The sequence below is a fragment of the Hippocampus zosterae genome, chromosome 19 (assembly GCF_025434085.1).
Source record: "Hippocampus zosterae strain Florida chromosome 19, ASM2543408v3, whole genome shotgun sequence".
Taxonomy (NCBI): domain Eukaryota; kingdom Metazoa; phylum Chordata; class Actinopteri; order Syngnathiformes; family Syngnathidae; genus Hippocampus; species Hippocampus zosterae.
Window position 1 is genome coordinate 5,955,263 of NC_067469.1, and position 8,059 is coordinate 5,963,321.

The 8,059-nt window shown below is 39.9% G+C and overlaps 1 long non-coding RNA gene across 1 annotated transcript; it reads right to left on the minus strand.

Moving 5' to 3' along the window:
- Positions 1–3,872: 3,872 nt before the first annotated feature.
- On the minus strand, positions 3,873–8,046 carry LOC127592433 (uncharacterized). Its single transcript, XR_007960127.1, has 2 exons — positions 7,942–8,046; positions 3,873–4,816 (listed from the first exon to the last, which is right to left on the minus strand). It is a non-coding gene; the product is annotated as an uncharacterized LOC127592433 (long non-coding RNA).
- Between the last annotated feature and the right edge of the window lie 13 nt (positions 8,047–8,059).

Below are 8,059 nucleotides of genomic sequence, written 5' to 3' on the forward strand. Positions count from 1 at the left end.
CGTTTTTGGCCTGAAAAAAACGACATAGTATAGCAAGGCGTTTTTGAGCGGAAAAAAACGACAGTTTCTTAGGGTGTTTTTGGCCTGAAAAAAACGACATAGTATAGCAAGGCGTTTGTGAGCCGGAAAAAACGACATAGTATAGTAAGGCTTTTTTGGCCCGAAAAAAACGACAGTATAGTAAGGCGTTTGTGAGCCGAAAAAAACGACATAGTATATATAGTAAGGTGTTTTTGAGCCGAAGAAAACGACAGTATAGTAAGGCCAGGAAAATGTAACTAAGTGTAGTATTTTCACACAGAATTGATGCAGGGTTTGAACCGGGGTTGTTTGGACCAAATGCCTAGCCAAACAGTATACCTCTACACTACAATTGACTGTGACTTATCTTGCACTATAGGCGTATTTGACATGCATTTTAGAGGGTTTCCAGAAAAAGGTTATAAAGTGTTGCATTTTCACATATGACTTATACAGGGATTGAACCGGGGTTGTCTGGACAGGTGCAAGCATCTATACCTCTACACTACAAGTGACTGTGACTTGCCTTGCACTATAGGCATAATTTGACATGCATTTTAGAGGGTTTCCAGAAAAAAGTAATCAGGTGTTGTATTTTCACACATGACTGATACAGGGCTTGAACAGGGTTTGTCTGGACCAAGTGCAGGCATCTATACCTCTACACTACAATTGACTGTGACTTATCTTGCACTATAGGCGTATTTGACATGCATTTTAGAGGGTTTCCAGAAAAAGGTTATAAAGTGTTGCATTTTCACATATGACTTATACAGGGATTGAACCGGGGCTGTCTGGACCAAGTGCAGGCATCTATACCTCTATACTACAAGTGACTGTGACTTGCCTTGCACTATAGGCATATTTGACATGCATTTTAGAGGGTTTCCAGAAAAAGGTTATAAAGTGTTGCATTTTCACATATGACTTATACAGGGATTGAACCGGGGTTGTCTGGACAGGTGCAGGCATCTATACCTCTACACTACAAGTGACTGAGACTTGCCTTGCACTATAGGCATATTTGACATGCATTTTAGAGGGTTTCCAGAACAAAGTAATTAGGTGTTGTATTTTCACACATGACTGATGCAGGATTTGAACCGGAGTTGCCTAGACACAATGCAGGTATGTCTCCCTCTACACTACTAGTGACTGTGAGTCGTCTTGCACCATAGGCGTATTTGGAGTGCCTTTTCAAGGTACACCTTACTATACATGGTCATTTTTTTCGGCTCAAAAACGCCTTACAATACTATGTCGTTTTTTTCGGCTCAAAAACGCCTTACTATACTATCGTTTTTTTCGGCCTAAAACGCCTAAGTCGTTTTTTCGGGCCAAAAACGCCTAAGTCGTTTTTTTCAGCCTAAAAAGCCTTACTATACTATGTCGTTTTTTTCGGGCCAAAAACGCCTTACTATACTATGTCGTTTTTTTCGGCTCAAAACGCCTTACATGGTTGTTTTTTCGGCTAAAACGCCTTACTATGTCATTTTTTTCGGCTAAAAATGCCTTACTATACTATGTCGTTTTTTTCGGCTAAAAAACGCCTTACTATACGATGTCATTTTTTTCGGCTCAAAAACGCCTTACTATACTATGTCGTTTTTTTTCGGGCCAAAAACGCCTTACTATACTATGTAGTTTTTTTCGGCTCAAAAACGCCTTACTATACTATGTCGTTTTTTTCGCCTCAAAAACGCCTTACTATACTATGTCGTTTTTTTCGGCCCAAAACGGCGAAGTCGTTTTTTTCGGCCTAAAACGCCTTACTATACTATGTAGTTTTTTTCGGGCCAAAAACGCCTTACTATACTATGTCGTTTCTTTCAGGCCAAAAACGCCTTACTATACTATGTTGTTTTTTTTGGCCCAAAACGCCTAAGTCGTTTTTTTCGGGCCAAAAATGCCTTACTACTATGTCGTTTCTTTCAGGCCAAAAACGCCTTACTATACTATGTCGTTTTTTTCGGGCCAAAAACGCCTTTACTATGTCGTTTTTTTCGGCACAAAAATGCCTTACTATACTATGTCGGTTTTTTCGGCTCAAAATCGCCTTACTATATATACTATGTCGTTTTTTTCGGGCCAAAAACGCCTTACTATACTATGTCGTTTTTTTCGGCTCAAAAACGCCTTACTATATATACTATGTCGTTTTTTTCGGGCCAAAAACGCCTTACTATACTATGTCATTTCTTTCAGGCCAAAAACGCCTTACTTTACTATGTCATTTTTTTCGCCTCAAAAACGCCTTACTATACTGTCGTTTTTTTCGGGCCAAAAATGCCTTACTATACTGTCGTTTTTTTCGGCTCAAAAACGCTTTACTATACTATGCCGTTTTTTTTCGGGCCAAAAACGCCTTATTATACTATGTAGTTTTTTTTTCGGGTCAAAAACGCCTTACTATACTATGTCGTTTTTTTCGGTCAAAAACGCCTTACTATACTATGTCATTTTTTTTAGGGCCAAAAACGGCTTACTATACATGGTCGTTTTTTTCGGCTAAAAACGGCATACTATGTCATTTTTTTTGGGGCTAAAAATGCCATACTATACTATGTTGTTTTTTCGGGCTAAAAATGCCATACTATACTATGTTGTTTCTTTGGGGCTAAAAAGGCCATACAATACTATGTTTTTTCTGGGCCAAAAACGCCTTACAATACTATGTCGGGTTTTTTTCGGGCCAAAAACACCTTACTATAACTGTCGTTTTTTTGGGCTCAAGAACGCCTTTCTATCCATGGTCGTTTTTTTTCGGGCTAAAAACGCCTTCCTATCCATGGTCGTTTTTTTTCGGGCTAAAAACGCCTTCCTTTACATGGTCGTTTATTTTCAGCTAAAAACGCCTTACTATACATGGTCGTTTCTTGGGGCAAAAAACGCCTTACTATACGTGGTCGTTTTTTTCGGCTACAAACGCCTTAGTATACTGTACATGGTGTTTTTTTTCAGGCTAAAAACACCTTACTATACATGGTCGTGTTTTTCGGCTCAAAACGCCTTCCTTTACATGGTCGTTTATTTTCAGCTAAAAACGCCTTACTATACATGGTCGTTTTTTTCGGCAAAGAACGCCTTCCTACACATGGTATTTTTTGGGACTAAAAACACCTTCTATACATGGTCATTTTTTTGTAGCTCTAAACGCCTTACTGTACATGGTCATTTTATTCTGCTAAAAACGCCTTACTATACATGGTTGGTTTCTTTTTTCGTGCTAAAAACGCCTAACTATAAATGGTTGTTTTTGTAGGATAAACGCCTTAACTACACATGGTCATTTTTTTCGGCTAAAAACGCCTTTCGATACATGGTCGTTTTTGTCCGGCTAAAAACGCCTTACTGTACATGGTCTTTTTTGTCCGGCTAAAAACGCCTTACTGTACATGGTCTTTTTTGTCAGCTATTTTTGGGGGCTAAAAACGCCTTACTCTATACTATGTCATTTTTTCTGCAAAAATCGCCTTACTCCATCACATGGTCATTTTTGGGGGGCTAAAAAAATGCCTTACGATAGATTTTTTTCTGGCTAAAAACACCTTACTATTCATGGTCCTTTTTTTCAGGCTAAAAACTTACGTCTACAGGTTTTGCTGCACTCTGGCCACGTAGATGCTATTTTTTTTTCTTCAACGGTTTGGAGAATTTTCCAATTGTGTCTTAGAATTCAGCTAGTTACCTTCAATACAATCTTTGTTTTAAATACGTGTTAGTCACATTTTTTCCCTTTCGTTTGACAGTCAATGCTCACTACCACGAAAAGTGTTTGTGTCAACGAGATTCACTTGCAAACCGTCGGTCATACCACCCCTTTGTGGCCAGCTCCTCCTGGCTCAAGGACAGACAAAACAATCTGTTTATTTCACAATCAAGTCAAAAATTTTAGACATAGACAAAATATTTCAAAATCTAATCCAAGATTTACAGAAATAAAAGAAAGGCAGTGCACTTACACTCAGGGTTGAAATAAGTCATCTGCATACAAATAACACGTTTCCCCACTCGATCAGTGCTTCAACGTCTTCCAAAAGAAAAGAGACCACAGGACTCTCACTGGCAATGTCACGTTTAAAACACACACACACACACACACAAATGAGGTCATTTGTCCGAATGAGGGGTGACACTGTCCATTCGTTGTATGCCCCAATCGGAATTATTTGACAACACAGCTTTCAGGATGATTTCATGTACAGAGACATAATGCGACAATCACAATGAGAAACCAACTGCAAACATTCGATTCATTCTTTTATGTGACGGTAAAGCCGCAGTTGAGGTCCGCAAAGGTAAATCAACACGCATCGGTGTTGATTTACTTTTGAGTGAGAAAATCAACACCGTTCAGTATAGCAAACCAGTATCAGCTTTGATTGGCGTTAACACAAGCCTGAAAAAGTAAAACCAGTACCTTGATATTAACATCTTGACATAACGCACAAATCGCATATACAATGCCCCCCCACCTCAAAAAAAATTATTGCAGTCAATAATGAACTTTGCATCGATTTTATTTTTCCAGCAGTTGTGCTAAGGTTAGCGAACCAAAAGCTGTGTCTGTAAAAACAGATTTTAAAATGTTTACTAGTTTTAAATCTGGTTAAATTAATCGAGTTACTGAGTTGTGTGTCAACTTTGCCGCACTGTCAAATGATCACGTCAATATTTCATGACATGATGTAATGTCACATTCAGCAAAAGAGTACGTACGTCGAGTGATTCGTTTCACCGCTGTTGGCTCAGCGCATGGAAAAGCAAAACTGCAGCACACCTCGTCAGGGGAAATCTGGAACGAAAACCCTGAACATTTTGTACGCTTGAAAGCCCTTGAAAACATTCGTGCAATTTTTACTCGGCTGCATCCTTCCATCAGGGCTTCAAGGATGTGCTTCAAACGTTACGTTATAATTAAGATCAATCATTAGTTACATTGATTGGAAAAACTAAGCCAAAAAGTTCTACAAGATCTTTTTTTTTCCCCCAAAGGCGTGCAAGCACACGAGACGGCAAGCCCAGCACAAGTGATCGCAGTCTAACTGTGTGCATGGGTGATGTTTTCTTTCTTCGCTACATTTTCTTCGACAGGTCCACTTTGAAGTGGGCGTCTGCGCCCCTGTGGGAGTGAACGTGGCTGACTTGAGTCACGGTCGATCGAAGCAAAGCTTTACCGTCAGACATAAAAGTCTGACATTTTCTCCAAAATGGGTGATGGCGGGGGCTAAAAACGCGGTTGGGGGGGGGGGGTGAATAACGGTTGGCTTGCGTTTGTGCCAGAACCAAACATGAAAATACATCAATCGTTTTGATTGTTATCAATACAACCCCTGATGTGATCAAAATTTCAATATAGATTTTTATTTTTCTTACATTGATGCATACTTTAAGCAGTTTACATTTTTTTTGATGAATCATTACATCTAAAGTCTAGTCTACTTTCTGTCACCAAATGGTATCATTTTTTAAAAAACAACAATTAAAAAAAAAACGTCCTCAGTGTCGTAACGCCAAATTCCCCAAACACGGTCAACAAACTTACCCCGTGCACTAAATGAAGACGCGCCAGTTCTTACATCGAGCACAGGCGGCGCTTGTCTATGAAAATTCGGGCCCCAAATGTTTGGATTCTTTGACCAATGAGAGTGCTGAAATAACACCCGTTGTTCAACTGAAGCAAAATTTGCCTGCGTAGGTTCTGGCCACTTTTTAATATCCATCTCACGGAACGTCGGAATGAGTTCTTGTACCAAGAGAATCGCCTACTGTATATTAGGTCAACATTAGTAGAAAAAAAAAATGAGTGCCACACAAAAGGGCACATCATCTCTGATTATCGTCAGCTGTTTAAAAAAAAAAACGGTACAAACGGCAGCGCAATTATTGATTTTGGTCAAAGATCAAACGACATCATTCCAAAACGCCGCCGAATCCAGCTACTGTGTGACAAACGGAAGGAGGAGGTAGATATGGGAGGTCAGGAGTTGTTCCACAGAGTGATGTTATTTAAAAAAAAAAAAAAAAACAACCAAAGTTGAACAGATGAGGTAGCTGGATTCAAACAAACCAAACGCATATGAAAGGAAGATTTTGGAGTATGTGGCAGGAAGCAACAGGTGAGGAAGGGGGAAAAAAAAAAGCAAAAGAAAAGTGAACAAACAGAAAGTCAAGAGGTAGATCACGGATATCGGTACACAAACCAATTCCTTCCGTCTCTCCTATCTGTTGAGTGGATGACTCCTAAAAGAATACAATTGTTGGAGGTTAAATTCCCTGAGAACATTTCATCATCCTGAGAGAAGAGTCATGTGATAAAAAAACAAAAAAAGAAAAGGTACAAATTCAGATCAAATGAATGTACATTACACATCCAGAGAAAGAAGAAGAAAAAAAAGAGATGGATGGCAACCACACGTGAGCACAGGCTGTTCTTTGCGTGGTTTTGTCATTCATCGGTACTTTGCATTGATGTCATGAGAGGCGTACATTCAAAATAACAGTTGGACATTTAAGAAAAGAAAATAAAAATCCTCAACGAGAAAGGTTAGGGAGCCCTTTGACAAATCATGACTTGAAAGGCCTTCGACATCAAATAAAGCCAAACTCTTTGGGGTACAAATACTTTGGAATATATTTCCTCATATAGTTCCTTTCATGATTATATCGGAGCACAGCGGTCCGTTTATTTTTTTTTCCTCTTTATATTGCGAGCCCAAAAATTGTCTCCGGTGCCGTTTGACATTTTACAAATTCGCAAAAATGATCGACTGTCTTTGGTCAATTTTCATCGCAACAAGATGACGTCTTTCCCGGGTTTGGTCACGTGATATTTGCAAGGAAAGCCCGGCCGGGCACTTTGACGTCAATTTCAGTCGACGGTTTTAGGGGGCGTTACAACATCAAATGTTAGCCTCCTCTAAGATGTCCAACAATGCCTGGATTAGTCTTCACCGCCTTTTCTACAAATGATTTCATGATATTCCGTGTTTGCAACATTTCATTGCAAAAAAAATATACATTTTTGACTTGTCTTCCGCTGAAATTCCAAGTTGGGAAAAACCTAACGGGAGAACGGAGAAAACGAGGCACCTATTTGAGGTAAGGCGTTCGTTTTAGTCAAACCGACGCACGCGCGGCCGCTACTTGCCGCTATTTTTCAAGGAAATGCGCCAATTTGTCGGTGGTTGGCATTAACGACGCGACCGTCGTACAAAGTGGTTTGATGTGACAAAAACTGTAACTCAACTGTGGGGGGGGGGGGTTGCTTATTTCACATTCAATATGGTCGGAGGAGTGCGACGAGGTCACGAGCTAGAAAGCGTCGAGGCACAGTCGGACAAGAATTTTGAAATAGGACATTCAATGAAGGTGGGCCTGATACTCCGAAGCGCCTTATCGTGCGGAAAATATCAGTAAAGCATTTTTCATCCGTCCCCATTTTTCCACAGTGCATATTTTCAACAAATGGGGAAGTTACCCCCAAAATGATCTGCAAATTTGTGAAAGTACAAACTGCGGTTCCCTAATATCGTATTTCTGAAAAGCGTCTTATTAGATTGCGCACGTCTACACAATGTTGTGGGGCGGCTGAGTATAGAAACTCATTTTTTAATTGTCAATCCAAAATGTGGTTTTAGCATTTCTTTTGGGGGAGGGGGTGACAATTGCACCTGGAATCCAATCAGTGTCCCTTAAGAGAGCTTTGAACAGTCATTCGTGTGCGGACAATAGTTTCCAAGTTACGACAATTTAAACATCCTCCCCTATAACCCTGATTAAAATAGGCGCTTAAAAATTTAGTAATTAATTAATTAAATGGGCATGATTACATTGTTTTTTTTTTAAAAAAAAAGATCATCTTAATAAAAATATACAAATAACACTTGAGGTGTGTAAGGAGGAAAGAGCAAATCAAACCATGATCCGTGCACGTTTTGCCTCCTGAGCTGCACTGATTGAACGCCAGATCAGCCCCCTTGCGGTCGACGTCCCGCGGCACCGGCCGCAAGCTAGGCCCGCACGTCCGCGGCCGCAA